This window comes from Bombina bombina, chromosome 5 (assembly GCF_027579735.1).
Source record: "Bombina bombina isolate aBomBom1 chromosome 5, aBomBom1.pri, whole genome shotgun sequence".
Classification (NCBI taxonomy): domain Eukaryota; kingdom Metazoa; phylum Chordata; class Amphibia; order Anura; family Bombinatoridae; genus Bombina; species Bombina bombina.
The window spans coordinates 327,923,551-327,942,587 of NC_069503.1; the positions used below are offsets into that span (position 1 = coordinate 327,923,551).

General features: G+C 42.2%; 1 protein-coding gene across 2 annotated transcripts in view; it reads right to left on the reverse strand.

Moving 5' to 3' along the window:
- The window catches only part of ANKMY2 (ankyrin repeat and MYND domain containing 2), a 188,091-nt gene that overhangs the window by 86,311 nt on the left and 82,743 nt on the right, over positions 1 to 19,037 (reverse strand). The gene's annotated exons all lie outside the window — the stretch shown is intronic.

Genomic DNA, 19,037 nt, shown 5'->3' on the forward strand with positions numbered 1-19,037 from the left:
AGTGTCTCCCTACCCTCCAATTCAGAGCCCTGGGAGGGTACATCGGAGATAGCCATCAAAGCATCAGAAGTCGCAGGGACCACAGGGGATTCTATCCTGCTGTGTTTGCCTTGTAACCCCGGCAACTTAGATAAAACATTTGTAAGAGTGGATGACATAACTGCAGCCATATCCTGCAGAGTGAATGAAGTGGACGCAGTTGAAGAACATGGCGTCGCTTGGGTGGGCGTTAAAGGTTGTGACGCTTGGGGAGAAAGATGTGGCATACCCTGAGTCTCATCAGGCTGAAAAACATCCTTAGATGTACTTGCATTAAAGAAAATGTGTTCTTTGAATTGTAAAGCCCTCTCAGTACATGAAGGACAAAAAGTAACAGGGGGTTCCACATTGGCATTCAAACATAATGAACATGTGACACTTTCCAAATCCATATCTCAAACCAGAATAAATATGGTACTATTAATATAAATGACAAAAGTACAGTCTGTCTATGCAAACATTTATCTTTTCTTTTGTATAAACAAAACGAAAAATGGAAACGTTCTATGTTTAAAAACTGAGGCCTCGCTTCCATTGAGTCGTTAAAAATGGAGCCGTAAGCTACCAAAGCGGACGACAGCTAAAAGTAATTTACGGCTCCATTTTAGTACCAGGTTTCCATTGAAAAGATTAGCGTGTTGCGCGCAGTCGCTCTTTTCGGCCGTACGTAAGTTTGCGTTGCCAACCGATGTCGGATTTGTCGAAAAGTGCGCCATAACAAGTGCATTGCCATGGTAACCCGACCTCTGTCTATAAGAATAACGGTTTGCGCCTGCGCTCTTTACCTGTGATCGCCTCTAGAGAGAAAGACACGGGAGCTAGTTGCGTTGGTAGGAGTTTTGGGTTTTTGAGAGATGTTGGAGATTTAGTGGAGAGTTTGATATTTTATTTTCATATATTCTTATTGTAGGCCTCATATAATATTAGGAACACACACACACATCCATACATTAGTTAATTAACACACATTAGTTTATACACACAAACACACACACACACACACACTTTTATTTGATACAAACACATTCACATTTTTTTTTTATTTCATTAACCCCCATATCCCCATCTTCCTTTATTACTCCTTTCATTAATCCCCTTATTCCACTTCCCATCCCCCCTTTGACTACCCTTCCCTTCCTCACTATATAACTTTATTTTTTTTATACATTTTGCCCATCCTATTTTTTTTTTTTTACATCCCATATTTTTTGTTTCATTTGACTATATAGCCTACCCCTTTCTTCATTTGCATCCCTTATTATTTTTCGATAATTTTGTTATAATCCTCTTTTGTTTTTCCTTTTTCATTTACATCCCTTTGTTTATTTTCACCCCCACATTTTATTTTTATTTTGAGGGATATAGAATAGAGATAGTTAGGGTCTAGATAGGTTAGGTAGTTAGTTTTGGGGATATTTAATTTAGGGTTTAGTTAGGTGAATTAGTGTAGTTAGGTAAGCTAGGGACTTTAGTGTTAGGTTAGAGTTAGGGAGGAAGGAGAAAGGGATGGATAGGCCTAGTGGAGTTGGGGAGGGCAGTGGAGAGGGTGTATAGAGGGAGGGGGGAGGGGGGAAGTAGGGAGTAATATGGGCAGGAATAGGGGCCGAGGTTTGGGTGGAGGATTTGTCCTTCCTCAAACCCTGGCAGAGGAGGGAAGGAGAGAGGGTGGAAGAGGAGTGGAGGTGGGAGGAGTAAGGAGGAGTCAGCCTCAATTAGGCACACAAAGAAGAGGGAGAGTGGGGAAGACTGTGGCAAGTGGGGGTGGGGCTGGTGATAGCCTGTCACAGCCTGCAGGGACAGAGGAGGGAGAGAGGGCTGGTCCCCAGTCACAGGAGGGAGAGTCTGTGTCTGCTGGCCCTTCAGGTGTGAAGGGCAGGCTAAGAGAGGAGAGGTACTCTGAGGAGGAGAAGGAGGCTCTTGTTGAGGCCTACTTGGAGAGGGCACCTCAGCTGGAGAACCCTAACCTGAGGGCGGGTGTCCGGAATAAGCTGTGGGAAGAGATTCGAGTGGCAGTCAGCTGCTTAGGACGTAATCGTTCTACTGCCAGCATTAAACACCGCTATCATGACTGCAGGAGGGAAACCAAAGCTAAGCTGGCACAGCAGGACAAATATGCACGTGGGACAGGTGGTGGTCCTAGCAAGAGAATACACCTAAGGTCATGGGAGGAGATGCTGTCCAGTGTCATCTCGGATGAATCTGTTCACGGATGTAAGGGGACAATGGACACCTCTGTGCCACCTGAAGAGGTGTATGAAGGTGAATATTCAATATTAAATATAACCATATATGTGATGTATATATGTTGTATATCATAAATACCCATCTGTGTTTAGCTATGTATCTAAATTTACATAGTTGTATTTAATATGTTCAGCAAGCACTCTGTATTGCATATCTGCTCCGACAAGCAAGAATATTGATAATATAATATCCAAGAATATTAAGCATTTCATATAAATCATGTGTCATTGTCCTTAAAGGGACACTGTACCCACATTTTCTCTTTTGTGAATCATATACAGCATGCAATTTTAAGCAACTTTCTAATTTACTACTATTATCAATTTCTCTTTGTTCTCTTGCTATCTTTATATGAAAAAGAAGGCATCTAAGCTTTTTTCTAGGTTCAGAACTCTGGACAGCAGTTTTTGATTGGTGGATGCATTTATCCACCAATCAGCAAGGACAACCTAGGTTGTTCACCAAAAATGGGCCGCCATCTAAACTTACATTTTTGCATTTCAAATAAAGATACCAAGAGAATAAAAAACATTTGAAAATAGGAGTAAATTAGAAGGTTTATTAAAATTGCATGCTCTATCTGAAGCACAAAAGAAAATATTTGGGTACAGTGTCCCTTTAACAATGTTCCTTTAAGACACAGTCTATAAAGATTCATCAGTTATGGTCATATATGCTTGAATTTTATCCCAAACACACTATATGTGTGTGTGTGTGTGTGTGTGTGTATGTATGTATGTGTGTGTGTGTGTGTGTGTATGTGTGTGTGTGTGTGTGTGTGTGTGTGTGTATGTGTGTGTGTACATATATACACATAAATATGGAATATAATAGTCTGTATTGTTATGCTACAAAGTAATATATTCTATTAGATAGATAATGTAAACATACCGTATATTTATTTGTAGGTTCCGAACAGGAGGAGTATGAAGCTGCACAAACACCACAGCAGGATGTTCCTACATTCACTGAGGAGGATGAGGATATCTATGGCAACACTACCTCCTATATCAGCCTCTTAGAATGTGATATGCAGCAGCCTAGTGCATATGAGGTGGAGGATGTATCAGGCCCTTCTCCATCTACCTCTGAGACAACATTTCATGTTCTGGGTTCTGAACCCCAGCAGACTCATCCTCCTCAACAATGGCAGTTCATGCACCCACCGCAGCAGATGATGCACCCCCCACAACATCCTCCTCAGCAGCAGATGATGCACCCACCACAACATCCTCCTCAGCAGCAGATGATGCACCCACCACGACATCATTATCCTCAGCAGCAGATGATGCACCCACCACAACATCCTCCTCAGCAGCAGATGATGCACCCACCACAACATCCTCCTCAGCAGCAGATGATGCACCCACCACGACATCATTATCCTCAGCAGCAGATGATGCACCCACCACAGCAGCATACAGATCTGCATCATCTGTACTATATGCCTCCCACTCCTATGGCACAACAGGAATCCACACCACCACCCACTGCACCCACCAATGTATTGCCAACAGTGCCATCACAGACAACCTCCCAGTCACCAATACGGAGAGACAGCCCTGGAACCAGCCAATTATTGGTTCTTGAGACACCAACTGTACAACAGGGTCCGGCACAGTCCCAGCAGGATGATCTACTGAGGCTCATACATAGAGAGCTTAGGCTGTCCAGGTTCCAGCAGCAGCAGGCTTTCAGGAGGATACAGAGCCAAATGGACATCCATAATGCCTCACTCGTCCGTCTGGCAGAGGCAGTGGAGAGGCTCGCGGATAGGCCCCAAACTCCATCCTCACTTGCATCCTCTGTCATCTCCCTGCAGGACCCTGAATCCCGGTTATTAGCCTCACATTCAGCTGGTGTGCGTCGCACAAGACGCCACACTTCCCCCCTAAGTAACTCTCCTCCAAAGTCAAAATCCCGCCGCAAGAATTAATTAATATTCTTTTTTTTAAACCCAAGATATATCATATCTAATTTTTGCACTAAAGCACTTTTTTAAGTGCGATTTTCATCTCATACATATGCATCCATTTTTCTAATCCAAATTTGAACATATATCTTAATATTATTCTAATAGCTGTTTATCTGCTAAAAAAGCTTTATTCATTTTTATTTCACATGATGTCAATTAATATGCAGGTGTACATTGTTGAGAAATGTATGTGTCCTTTTATTGATATTATGCCGTTTAAGAATACTTGGGGATACGTGTCTGAAATTTATACAGTATATGCTATCTAACATTAGTCAACGTGACATGTGTAAATGTTATGATTTATATTCCACAAGCATATGTTGTTTGCTCCTTCAGATGAAGCTAATAAGGGTTATACAGTTATAGAAGAGTTGAAAAGTAAGTACTCCTTCCTGTTGATATGGCCAAATACCTTGCATTCATTCTTATAGTCCTATATGGAATGTAATATCTGAAATATATACCTATCATGACTAATACCTATCATGACTAATGCACTCCTTTTTGTCAAGATTATTATTCAATATTTAGAATAATTAGATAAATGTATCTTTATGATATTTAAGCACTGATGTATACACAACATATATGTGATTGCCTTGATATAGAGGTGATTAATACATTTTAATTGACATCATATGAACAGACACAGACTCTCCTTGGGACCAATGCACAATGCACTTTTAAATTGTTTCAATAACTCCATGTTAAAGACAATACTTCATATTTCTTGAAGTATGTAAAATTAAGCACTTATGTATTTTGGTTAATAGTCTAAATATTGCAAATGTATTATCTGCTTTAGCAGACATGATATTACATATATTTTATAAATATTAGTACTATGACACATTATAACTTTAATGTGTCATCGTTTTGTATTGAATAAATATGATTTTCACATTGAAAATTACATTTGAATGAGGGTAAATCTGTAATAATAAAACTCATCTTCATGATAAACAACTGATTTCCTTTGAATTATCTATATGTATTGAGATTATATATAGCATCCCTGGGCAAAGGTTTCATTTTGAATAGGTAGATATTTTATTTATTTTTATAATATTTTACCAGGAAAGATACATTGAGATTTCTATAGTTTTCAAGTATGTCCTGGGTACACAAAACATTGCATTGATACAATGGGTACAATAAAATAAAAAACAATAATAATACATATGCCCAAAAATTTAACATAGAACAGGTAGGAAATATATAATCAACAATGACAGGTGCATTCTGTTTTGAGATATGTAGAGAGGGATCTCTTAAAGGAAGGTTTGAAAGTGTGCGGGAGGTCGTTCCATAATTGTGGTGCTTGCATATATTTTTATATGTACATACATATTGATATTTCTATGACAACATGGGTGCAAATATTCCTATACATAGGACCAATAAATGTGGCATATATAATGTTATTTGTACATTGAAACACTCATAATTTCTTTTGGATTTGCAATTTCAATGATAAACAGGCCTCAAAAAAGCTCTTTTTCCTCCTTTACACCTAGTTGAGCTGGGGGAAATATTTCTCAATGTATCGACAGCCTCCGACAGTGTATTAACGGTTAGCGCTTTCATTGGAAACCTGGTATAATTTATCGATTAACGGCTTCTATTACTTTCTATGGGACGCGAAGATCTTTTCAGCAGCCGGAGTCCAGCTGCCTATATTGAGGTATAACGCGCCATTGGAAACAGTCGATAAACGATATTGCTTTTGACAGCATATTTAACGGTTTGCGAGTGCACGCAAACTGAATAACGACTCAATGGAAGCGAGGCCTGAGGCAGCTATAAGCTTGTTTGACTTATAATGCGCTTATAATCACTGCTATAAATACTGTTATGCTTTGCTTAGAAGCGTTCTGTGTCTTAAAATACTTTAAAATATATTGCAAAAAGAAGTAGAGTAAATCAGTGCACCTCGCCACAGCTCCGCTGCGGCGCCTACCTGCCCCCTCGACACAGTGACACAACACAGTCAAATACCCAGACGCTCAAGACCGCCTGCTTTAAGTACTGTAACCATGCGGTCTTGACAAGCGTCCGGGAAAAACGTCCTCTGCAGTCTCAGCCAGAAGAAAGAGCGCAGCTTCAAGACGCATCCAGTCTGAACTGCGCGAAGTCAGCCCCGCCCCTTGTGGGCGGCAATCAGAAATAAGGCCTCTAACCAAGTAAAAAATGGCAGCAAATTAAAATCAATAAGTGACTGTAATCCTGAAACTACCCAGTACTGCTCACAGCAGTCAAACATAGTTACAAAACATGCTAACACATTACGGTCATTCGACCGAAGTTAAGCCGCTTTTTTTTCAGCAATCCCCAGCGTCAAACAACAGCCCTGATTAAAATAATGTCACTGTAGGAGCCAAATGAACCTAGTTAGCCCCACTACGTGTCACTGACAGTTAGCATTTCACATTGTCCCTTAAAAACAGAATTTATGTTTACCTGATAAATTACTTTCTCCAACGGTGTGTCCGGTCCACGGCGTCATCCTTACTTGTGGGATATTCTCTTCCCCAACAGGAAATGGCAAAGAGCCCAGCAAAGCTGGTCACATGATCCCTCCTAGGCTCCGCCTTCCCCAGTCATTCGACCGACGTAAAGGAGGAATATTTGCATAGGAGAAATCATATGATACCGTGGTGACTGTAGTTAGAGAAAATAAATCATCAGACCTGATTAAAAAAACCAGGGCGGGCCGTGGACCGGACACACCGTTGGAGAAAGTAATTTATCAGGTAAACATAAATTCTGTTTTCTCCAACATAGGTGTGTCCGGTCCACGGCGTCATCCTTACTTGTGGGAACCAATACCAAAGCTTTAGGACACGGATGATGGGAGGGAGCAAATCAGGTCACCTAGATGGAAGGCACCACGGCTTGCAAAACCTTTCTCCCAAAAATAGCCTCAGAAGAAGCAAAAGTATCAAATTTGTAAAATTTGGTAAATGTGTGCAGTGAAGACCAAGTCGCTGCCTTACATATCTGATCAACAGAAGCCTCGTTCTTGAAGGCCCATGTGGAAGCCACAGCCCTAGTGGAATGAGCTGTGATTCTTTCAGGAGGCTGCCGTCCGGCAGTCTCATAAGCCAATCTGATGATGCTTTTAAGCCAAAAAGAGAGAGAGGTAGAAGTTGCTTTTTGACCTCTCCTTTTACCAGAATAAACAACAAACAAGGAAGATGTTTGTCTAAAATCCTTTGTAGCCTCTAAATAGAACTTTAGAGCACGAACTACATCCAAATTGTGCAACAAACGTTCCTTCTTTGAAACTGGATTCGGACACAAAGAAGGCACAACTATCTCCTGGTTAATATTTTTGTTAGAAACAACTTTCGGAAGAAAACCAGGTTTAGTACGCAAAACCACCTTATCTGCATGGAACACCAGATAAGGAGGAGAACACTGCAGAGCAGATAACTCTGAAACTCTTCTAGCAGAAGAAATTGCAACCAAAAACAAAACTTTCCAAGATAATAACTTAATATCTACGGAATGTAAGGGTTCAAACGGAACCCCTTGAAGAACTGAAAGAACTAAATTGAGACTCCAAGGAGGAGTCAAAGGTTTGTAAACAGGCTTGATTCTAACCAGAGCCTGAACAAAAGCCTGAACATCTGGCACAGCCGCCAGCTTTTTGTGAAGTAAAACAGATAAAGCAGAAATCTGTCCCTTCAAAGAACTTGCAGATAATCCTTTCTCCAAACCCTCTTGTAGAAAGGATAGAATCCTGGGAATTTTTACCCTGTTCCATGGGAATCCTTTCGATTCGCACCAACAGATATATTTTTTCCATATTTTATGGTAAATTTTTCTAGTTACAGGCTTTCTAGCCTGAATAAGAGTATCAATGACAGAATCTGAGAACCCACGCTTTGATAAAATCAAGCGTTCAATCTCCAAGCAGTCAGTTGGAGTGATGCCAGATTCGGATGTTCGAACGGACCTTGAACAAGAAGGTCCCGTCTCAAAGGTAGCTTCCATGGTGGAGCCGATGACATATTCACCAGGTCTGCATACCAAGTTCTGTGTGGCCACGCAGGAGCTATCAAGATCACCGAAGCCCTCTCCTGATTGATCCTGGCTACCAGCCTGGGAATGAGAGGAAACGGTGGGAACACATAAGCTAGGTTGAAGGTCCAGGGCGCTACTAGTGCATCTACTAGAGTCGCCTTGGGATCCCTGGATCTGGACCCGTAGCAAGGAACTTTGAAGTTCTGACGAGACGCCATCAGATCCATGTCTGGAATGCCCCATAATTGAGTTATTTGGGCAAAGATTTCCGGATGGAGTTCCCACTCCCCCGGATGAAATGTCTGACGATTCAGAAAATCCGCTTCCCAATTTTCCACTCCTGGGATGTGGATTGCAGACAAGTGGCAGGAGTGAAGCTCCGCCCAGTGAATTACTTTGGTCACTTCTTCCATCGCCAGGGTACTCCTTGTTCCCCCCTGATGGTTGATATATGCAACAGTCGTCATGTTGTCTGATTGAAACCTTATGAATTTGGCCTTTGCTAGCTGAGGCCAAGCCTTGAGAGCATTGAATATCGCTCTCAGTTCCAGAATGTTTATCGGGAGAAGAGATTCTTCCCGAGACCATAGACTCTGAGCTTTCAGGTGTTTCCAGACCGCGCCCCAGCCCACCAGGCTGGCGTCGGTCGTTACAATGACCCACTCTGGTCTTCTGAAGCTCATCCCTTGGGACAGGTTGTCCAGGGTCAGCCACCAACGGAGTGAATCTCTGGTCCTCTGATCTACTTGGATCGTCGGGGACAGATCTGTATAATCCCCATTCCACTGTCTGAGCATGCACAGTTGTAATGGTCTTAGATGAATTCGCGCAAAAGGAACTATGTCCATTGCCGCAACCATCAGACCTATTACTTCCATGCACTGCGCTATGGAAGGAAGAAGAACAGAATGAAGTACTTGACAAGAGCTTAGAAGTTTTGATTTTCTGGCTTCTGTCAGAAAAATCTTCATTTCCAAGGAGTCTATTATTGTTCCCAAGAAGGGAACCCTTGTTGACGGGAATAGAGAACTTTTTTCTACGTTCACTTTCCACCCGTGAGATCTGAGAAAGGCTAGGACAATGTCCGTATGAGCCTTTGCTTGTGGCAGAGACGACGCTTGAATCAGTATGTCGTCCAAGTAGGGTACTACTGCAATGCCCCTTGGCCTTAGCACCGCTAGAAGGGACCCTAGTACCTTTGTGAAAATTCTTGGAGCAGTGGCTAGTCCGAATGGGAGTGCCACAAACTGGTAATGCTTGTCCAGAAAGGCGAATCTTAGGAACCGATGATGTTCCTTGTGGATAGGAATATGTAGATACGCATCCTTTAAATCCACCGTGGTCATAAATTGACCTTCCTGGATGGTAGGAAGAATTGTCCGAATGGTTTCCATCTTGAACGATGGGACCTTGAGAAATTTGTTTAGGATCTTGAGATCCAAAATTGGCCTGAATGTTCCCTCTTTTTTGGGAACTATGAACAGATTGGAGTAAAACCCCATCCCTTGTTCTCCTAATGGAACAGGATGAATCACTCCCATTTTTAACAGGTCTTCTACACAATGTAAGAATGCCTGTCTTTTTATTTGGTCTGAAGACAATTGAGACCTGTGGAACCTTCCCCTTGGGGGTAGTTCCTTGAATTCCAGGAAATAACCTTGAGAAACTATTTCTAGCGCCCAAGGATCCTGAACATCTCTTGCCCAAGCCTGAGCGAAGAGAGAGAGTCTGCCCCCCACCAGATCCGGTCCCGGATCGGGGGCCAGCATCTCATGCTGTCTTGGTAGCTGTAGCGGGCTTCTTGGCCTGCTTACCTTTATTCCAGCCTTGCATCGGTCTCCAGGCTGGCTTGGTTTGAGAAGAATTACCCTCTTGCTTAGAGGATGTAGAATTTGAGGCTGGTCCGTTTCTGCGAAAGGGACGAAAATTTGTTTTATTTTTAGCCTTAAAAGACCGATCCTGAGGAAGGGCGTGGCCCTTTCCCCCAGTGATGTCTGAAATAATCTCTTTCAAGTCAGGGCCAAACAGCGTTTTCCCCTTGAAAGGGATGTTAAGCAATCTGTTCTTGGAGGACACATCCGCCGACCAAGACTTCAGCCAAAGCGCTCTGCGCGCCACAATAGCAAAACCTGGATTTTTCGCCGCTAATCTAGCTAACTGCAAAGTGGCGTCTAAGGTAAAAGAGTTAGCCAACTTAAGTGCTTGAACTCTGTCCATAACCTCCTCATAAGAAGATGCTTGATTGAGCGACTTTTCTAGTTCCTCGAACCAGAAACACACTGCTGTAGTGACAGGAACAATGCATGAAATTGGTTGTAGAAGGTAACCTTGCTGAACAAACATCTTTTTAAGCAAACCCTCTAATTTTTTATCCATAGGATCTTTGAAAGCACAACTATCTTCTATAGGGATAGTGGTGCGTTTGTTTAGAGTAGAAACCGCTCCCTCGACCTTGGGGACTGTCTGCCATAAGTCCTTCCTGGGGTCGACCATAGGAAATAATTTCTTAAATATAGGGGGAGGGACAAAAGGTATGCCGGGCCTTTCCCATTCTTTATTTACAATGTCCGCCACCCGCTTGGGTATAGGAAAAGCTTTGGGGGGCACCGGGACCTCTAGGAACCTGTCCATCTTACATAATTTCTCTGGAATGACCAAATTGTCACAATCATCCAGAGTAGATAACACCTCCTTAAGCAGAGCGCGGAGATGTTCCAATTTAAATTTAAATGTAATAACGTCAGGTTCAGCTTGTTGAGAAATTTTTCCTGAATCTGAAATTTCTCCCTCAGACAAAACCTCCCTAGCCCCTTCAGACTGGTGTAAGGGCATGTCAGAACCATTATCATCAGCGTCCTCATGCTCTTCAGTATCTAAAACAGAGCAGTCGCGCTTTCGCTGATAAGTGGGCATTTTGGCTAAAATGTTTTTAATAGAATTATCCATTACAGCCGTTAATTGTTGCATAGTAAGGAGGATTGGCGCACTAGATGCACTAGGGGCCTCCTGAGTGGGCAAGACTGGTGTAGACATAGAAGGAGATGATGCAGTACCATGCTTACTCCCCTCACTTAAGGAATCATTTTGGGCAACATTATTATCAGTGGCATCATTGTCCCTACTTTGTTTGTCACATTCGTCACATATATTTAAATGGATAGGAACCTTGGCTTCCGAACATACAGAACATCGTCTATCTGATAGTTCAGACATGTTAATAGGCATAAACTTGATAACAAAGCACAAAAAACGTTTTAAAATAAAACCGTTACTGTCTCTTTAAATTTTAAACTGAACACACTTTTTTACTGAATATACGCAAAAGTATGAAGGAAATGTTCAAAATTCACCAAAATTTCACCACAGTGTCATAAAGACTTAAAAGTATTGCACACCAAATTTGAAAGCTTTAACTCTTAAAATAACGGAACCGGAGCCGTTTTTACATTTAACCCCTATACAGTCCCTGGTATCTGCTTTGCTGAGACCCAACCAAGCCCAGAGGGGAATACGATACCAAATGACGCCTTCAATAAGCTTTTTCAGTGGATCTGAGCTCCTCACACATGCATCTGCATGCCTTGCTTCTCAAAAACAACTGCACATTAGTGGCGCGAAAATGAGGCTCTGCCTATGACTAGAAAAGGCCCCCAGTGAAAAAGGTGTCCAATACAGTGCCTGCCGTTTTTTTAACAAAATTGCCAAGATTAAAATAACTCTCCAAAGTTATAAACCATTAAATATGCTTATATAGTAATCGTTTTGGCCCAGAAAAATGTCTACCAGTCTTTAAAGCCCTTGTGAAGCCCTTTTATTCTTATATTGAAAATTAAGAAAATGGCTTACCGGATCCCATAGGGAAAATGACAGCTTCCAGCATTACCAAGTCTTGTTAGAAATGTGTCATACCTCAAGCAGCCAAAGTCTGCTCACTGTTTCCCCCAACTGAAGTTAATTCCTCTCAACAGTCCTGTGTGGAAACAGCCATCGATTTTAGTAACGGTTGCTAAAATCATTTTCCTCTTACAAACAGAAATCTTCATCTCTTTTCTGTTTCAGAGTAAATAGTACATACCAGCACTATTTTAAAATAACAAACTCTTGATAGAAGAATAAAAACTACATTTAAACACCAAAAAACTCTGAGCCATCTCCGTGGAGATGTTGCCTGTGCAACGGCAAAGAGAATGACTGGGGAAGGCGGAGCCTAGGAGGGATCATGTGACCAGCTTTGCTGGGCTCTTTGCCATTTCCTGTTGTGGAAGAGAATATCCCACAAGTAAGGATGACGCCGTGGACCGGACACACCTATGTTGGAGAAATACCCTGTATCACCAAATTAAATCAGGTATAAGCCCTATATGATAGGTAACTCCTACAGCCCTTTTCTGAGTTAAGATTGTCCCAGAATAAAATAGCAGTAAATACCTGAAAGCTGATCGAACAGCATGATCAGTCCCACATTCAAGAGGTTCTGCAGTTCCCTCCTGTAAAGCAGTGGAGACATACCGGGCCTTAGTTACAATATGCTAAGACCATCATCTGAAGGGCAGCACACATCATGGGAGGCACAGAGAAAATAGGATTCCTCCAGTTCCAATTGCTTTGAAGCCACCAGATGCTTCTCTTTTTAGTAACTGAAGAGACTGATCTGATCTAGGCTACACCCTAACACCAAGTAGCACACTTAGGCACTACGCAAAAAATAATAAACTCTTGATTGAAGAATCTAAACTAACACCTCACTTTACCTCTTCCTATCACTAACACAGGCAAAGAGAATGACTGGGGTGGGAGGGAAGGGAGGAGCTATATATACAGCTCTGCTGTGGTGCTCTTTGCCTCCTTCTGCTGATCAGGAGGCGATATCCCATAAGTAAGGATGAAATCCGTGGACTCGTCATATCTTGTAAAAGAAAAAGACTCTATTTCTGTTTAAATGGAGTGATGGCAAAAATGCTAAAGTCTTTTAGAGAAGTTTTAGTCTGAAATGCCCAGTCCTTAAGTAGTTAAAAAATAAAGCTAGTAGTATCTTTATTTTTTTTAAATAAAGTTACTGCGATATTTTGTGCTCCACTTGTAATTTAGCCCTAAATGTATTACCTTTGTATCCTTTTCTTCAGCAAGCACATTTACAATAGGAAACACATTTATTTTTGCTTTAAATCAAAAGGAAGCCTGGCTGTGATGGATGTAAATGAATCTCTGCCAGAAGCATATATACTACTACATGTCAAACTTAGTCTAATATAAATCTGAAAATAAAAACGTAAACAAACCTATTCTTGGATACATAGCAAAAGAGAGAAGTGATTAACCATGGAACAAAAGGTAAAATAGTTTGTTCAAATCACCCCATCAGGAGGAGCCTGATTTCAGCTTTTCTTCATTTCCTGGTTGAGCACTTCTCTCTTTTGTATCCTTTTCTTCTAGTCATTGCCCATGGTATATGCTTCTGTTGTATTTTCATACCACCTTTTCTCTTGTTAGATAAAGTAAAAACTCTATAGTAAGAAAATAACAAAAGTGATGTACAGGTGACCCTTTAATAGCTGAATAATAGTATATACAGTAATGTCCCTTTTATTAGGCATTCTGATGTACAAATGGATCTCAGTTATATTTATATACAGTATACAGGGTAAGGTATCTTTTTCTTATTAGTGCCAGCCTAGACGGATCTGTTCCACCAAAAACAGGTAATATTTTTTCTTAGTACTGTAGTCTATATAAAAACCCAGCCATGTATAGATATATAAGCAAATGGAATGCTGCACAATATTATAGTGTAACAGTATAAACCAGAATTGTTATTGTTTAAAAAGATAGATAATCCCTTTATTACCCATTTCATAGTTTTGCATAACCAACACAGTTATATAAATACACTTTTTACCTCTGTGATTAACTTGTATCTAAGCCTCTGCAAACTGCCCCTTATTTCAATTCTTTTGACAGACATCCATTTTAGCCAATTAGAGCTGGCTGACTGGAACTCCACGTGCGTGAGCACAGTGTTAGCTTTATTACACACATGAACTAATAATCTCTAGTGGTGAAAAACTGTCAAAATGCCCTGAGAGAAGAGACGGCCTTCAAGGGCTTAGAAATTACATATGAACCTCCTAGGTTTAGCTTTCAACTAAGAATACCAAGAGAACAAAGAAAAATTTGTGATAAAATTAAATTGGAAAATTGTTTAAAATTACATTCTCTATCTGAATCATGAAAGTTTATTTTGGACTAGACTGTCAATTTTTCTTTGTTCACTTGGTACCTTTATTTAAATGGGCAGGAATGTAAGCTTATGAGCCAGACCATCTTTGGTTCAGCAACTGGGTACATCTTGCTGATAGGTGGCTAAATGTACCCACCAATCAGCAAGCGCTACCCAGGGTACTGAACCAAAAATGGGCCGGCTCGTAAGGCTCGTAAGCTTATATTCCTGCTTTTTAAAATAAAGAAAGAAAGAAAGAGAACAAAGAAAAATTGATGATAGGCGTAAATTAGAAAGTTGCTTGAAAACAGAATTTATGCTTACCTGATAAATTACTTCTCTTGCGGTGTATCCAGTCCACGGATTCATCCTTACTTGTGGGATATTCTCATTCCCTACAGGAAGTGGCAAAGAGAGCACACAGCAGAGCTGTCCATATAGCTCCCCCCTTAGCTCCACCCCCCAGTCATTCGACCGAAGGTTAGGAGAAAAGGAGAAACCATAGGGTGCAGTGGTGACTGTAGTTTAAACAAAAAATTTTATTAACCTGACTTAATTGCCAGGGCGGGCCGTGGACTGGATACACCGCAAGAGAAAGTAATTTATCAGGTAAACATAAATTCTGTTTTCTCTTGCAAGGTGTATCCAGTCCACGGATTCATCCTTACTTGTGGGATACCAATACCAAAGCTTTAGGACACGGATGAAGGGAGGGAACAAGACAGGTAACCTAAACGGAAGGCACCAATGCTTGCAAAACCTTTCTCCCAAAAATAGCCTCCGAAGAAGCAAAAGTATTGAATTTGTAAAATTTGGCAAAAGTATGCAGTGAAGACCAAGTCGCTGCCTTACAAATTTGTTCAACAGAAGCCTCATTCTTGAAAGCCCATGTGGAAGTCACAGCTCTGGTGGAATGAGCTGTAATTCGTTCAGGAGGCTGCTGTCCAGCAGTCTCATAAGCCAATCTGATGATGCTTTTCAGCCAGAAGGAAAGAGAGGTAGAAGTCGCTTTCTAACCTCTCCTCTTACCAGAATAGACAACAAACAAGGATGATGTTTGTCTGAAATCCTTGGTTGCTTGCAAATAGAATTTTAAAGCACGAACCACATCAAGATTGTGTAATAGCCGTTCCTTCTTTGAAGCTGGATTAGGACACAGGGAAGGAACAATGATTTCCTGGTTAATATTCTTATTAGAAACAACTTTAGGAAGAAAACCAGGTTTGGTACGCAAAACTTATCTGCATGGAACACCAGATAGGGTGAGTTACACTGCAAAGCAGACAATTCTGAAACTCTTCGAGCAGAAGATATAGCTACCAAAAACAAAACTTTCCAAGATAATAACTTAATATCTATGGCATGTAAAGGTTCAAACGGAACCCCTTGAAGAATTGAAAGAACTAAATTTAGACTCCATAGCGGAGCCACAGGTTTATAGACAGGCTTGATTCTGACTAAAGCCTGAGCAAACGCTTGAACGTCTGGTACCTCTGCCAGACGCTTGTGTAAAAGGATAGACAGAGCAGATATCTGTCCCTTTAAGGAACTAGCTGACAAACCTTTCTCCAATCCTTCTTGGAGAAAAGACAATATCCTTGGAATCCTAATCTTACTCCACGAGTAACCCTTGGATTCACACCAACAAAGATATTTCCGCCATATCTTATGGTAAATTTTCCTGGTGACAGGCTTTCTAGCCTGGATCAGAGTATCTATAACTGATTCAGAGAAACCACGCTTAGATAGAATTAAGCGTTCAATCTCCAAGCAGTCAGCTGCAGAGAAACTAGATTTGGATGCCTGAATGGACCCTGTATTAGAAGATCATGCCTCGTTGGCAGTGTCCAAGGTGGGACAGATGACATGTCCACTAGGTCTGCATACCAAGTCCTGCGTGGCCACGCAGGCGCTATCAGAATTACCGAAGCCTTCTCCTGTTTGATTCTGGCTACCAGATGAGGGAGAAGGGGAAATGGTGGAAAGACATAAGCCAGATTGAAGGACCAAGGTGCTACTAGAGCATCTATCAATGCCGCCTTGGGGTCCCTGGACCTGGATCCATAGAGAGGAAGTTTGGAGTTCTGACGGGACGCCATCAGATCCAATTCTAGAATGCCCCATAGCTGGGACAGCTGAGCAAAAACCTCCGGGTGGAGTTCCCACTCCCCCGGGTGAAAAGTCTGACGACTTCCTCCCAGTTGTCTACACCTGGGATGTGAATTGCAGATAGATGGCAGGAGTGATCCTCCGCCCACCTGATTATTTTGGTTACTTCCTTCATCGCTAGGGAACTCTTTGTTCCCCCCTGATGATTGATGTACGCTACAGTCGTGATGTTGTCCGACTGAAATCTGATGAATTTGGCCGCCGCTAGTTGAGGCCATGCCTAAAGCGTGTTGAATATCGCTCTCAGTTCCAAAATGTTTATCGGGAGAAGAGACTCTTCCCGAGACCATAGGCCCTGAGCTTTCAGGGAATCCCAGACCACGCCCCAGCCTAACAGACTGGCGTCGGTCGTTACAATGATCCACTCCGGTCTGCGGAAGCACATTCCCTGAGACAGGTGATCCTGAGACAACCACCAGAGAAGAGAATCTCTGGTTTTCTGGTCCAGTTGTATTTGAGGAGACAAATCTGCATAATCTCCATTCCACTGTTTGAGCATGCACAGTTGCAGTGGTCTGAGATGTATTCGAGCAAAAGGGACTACGTCCATTGCCGCTACCATTAATCCGATTACCTACATGCACTGAGCTACAGATGGCCGAGGAATAGAATGAAGAACTCGGCAAGTAGTTAAAAGCTTTAACTTTCTGACCTCCGTCAGAAATATTTTCATTTCTACCGAGTCTATTAATGTTCCCAGGAAGGGAACCCTTGTGAGCGGGGACAGAGAACTTTTTTCAATGTTCACCTTCCACCCGTGAGACCTTAGAAAGGCCAGAACAATCTCCGTATGAGCCTTGGCTCTGCGAAAAGACGACGCCTGTTTTAAGATGTCGTCCAAATAAGGTGCTACTGCAATGCCCCGCGGTCTTAATACCGCCAGAAGAGACCCTAGCACTTTTGTGAAAATTCTGGGAGCGGTGGCCAACCCGAAGGGAAGGGCCACGAACTGGTAATGCTTGTCCAGAAAGGCGAACCTTAGGAACTGATGATGATCTTTGTGGATAGGAATATGTAGGTACGCATCCTTTAAATCCACGGTAGTCATATATTGACCTTCCTGGATCATAGGTAAGATTGTCCGAATGGTCTCCATTTTGAATGATGGAACTCTGAGGAATTTGTTTAGAATTTTTAGATCAAGGATTGGCCTGAAAGTTCCTTCCTTTTTGGGAACCACAAACAGGTTTGAGTAAAAACCCAGTCCTTGTTCTGTAATTGGAACTGGATATATCACTCCCATCTTGAGTAGGTCTTCTACACAGCGTAAGAACGCCTCTTTCTTTGTCTGGTCTGTAGACAGACGAGAAATGTGGAACCTTCCCCTTGGAAGGGAGTCCTTGAATTCTAGAAGATATCCCTGAGTAACGATCTCTAATGCCCAGGGATCGGGAACATCTCTTGCCCAAGCCTGAGCGAAGAGAGAGAGTCTGCCCCCTACCAGATCCGGTCCCGGATCGGGAGCTACCCCTTCATGCTGTCTTAGTAGCAGCTGCAGGCTTCTTTGCCTGTTTACCCTTGTTCCAGTCCTGCAAAGGCTTCCAGGTTGCCTTGGGCTGTGAAGCGTTACCCTCTTGCTTTGCGGTTGCAGAGGTTGAAGCAGGACCGCTCCTGAAGTTGCGAAAACGAAAATTAGCCTTGTTTTTAGCCTTAAAAGGCCTATCTTGCGGGAGAGCATGGCCCTTTACCCCGGTGATATCCGAAATAATCTCTTTAAACTCGGGCCCGAAAAGGGTCTTTCCTTTGAAAGGGATATTTAGTAATTTTGTTTTGGACGACACGTCAGCCGACCATGACTTGAGCCAAAGCGCTCTGCGCGCCATAATGGCGAAACCAGAATTTTTCGCCACTAACTTAGCTAATTGCAAAGCGGCATCTGTGATAAAAGAATTAGCCAGCTTTAGAGCATTAATTCTATCCATGACTTCGTCATATGAAGTCTCCCTCTGGAGCGATTCCTCCAGTGCCTTAAAGAAATAAAAAGCGCACACAATTTTACAAAACGTTTTTTCACAGTATGTGCCTAATGCTTCGATATGATTGCACAACAAGTTTCAGCCTGATTAACCCTTTAATGCCCAAACCGGAGCAGTCTAAAGCCTACAACCGGTTAATAAACTACAGCACCTTGCCACAGCAGCCTGCTGTGGCCCTACCTGCCCTTAGGGATTAGCTTTGTGAAAAGCAAGCCTCTGGAAGTCCTCAAACAGTCTCTGAACCCTCCATGTGAAGCAGCATGAACAATCTGTCAGAATTAACTGCGCAACTGAGGCGCGAAATTAGGCTCCTCCCACTCTACTCCGGAGTTGTGAGGCCTTCAGAATCCCCATTTTAGGTGACTAAAATAATGCCATGTGGAAT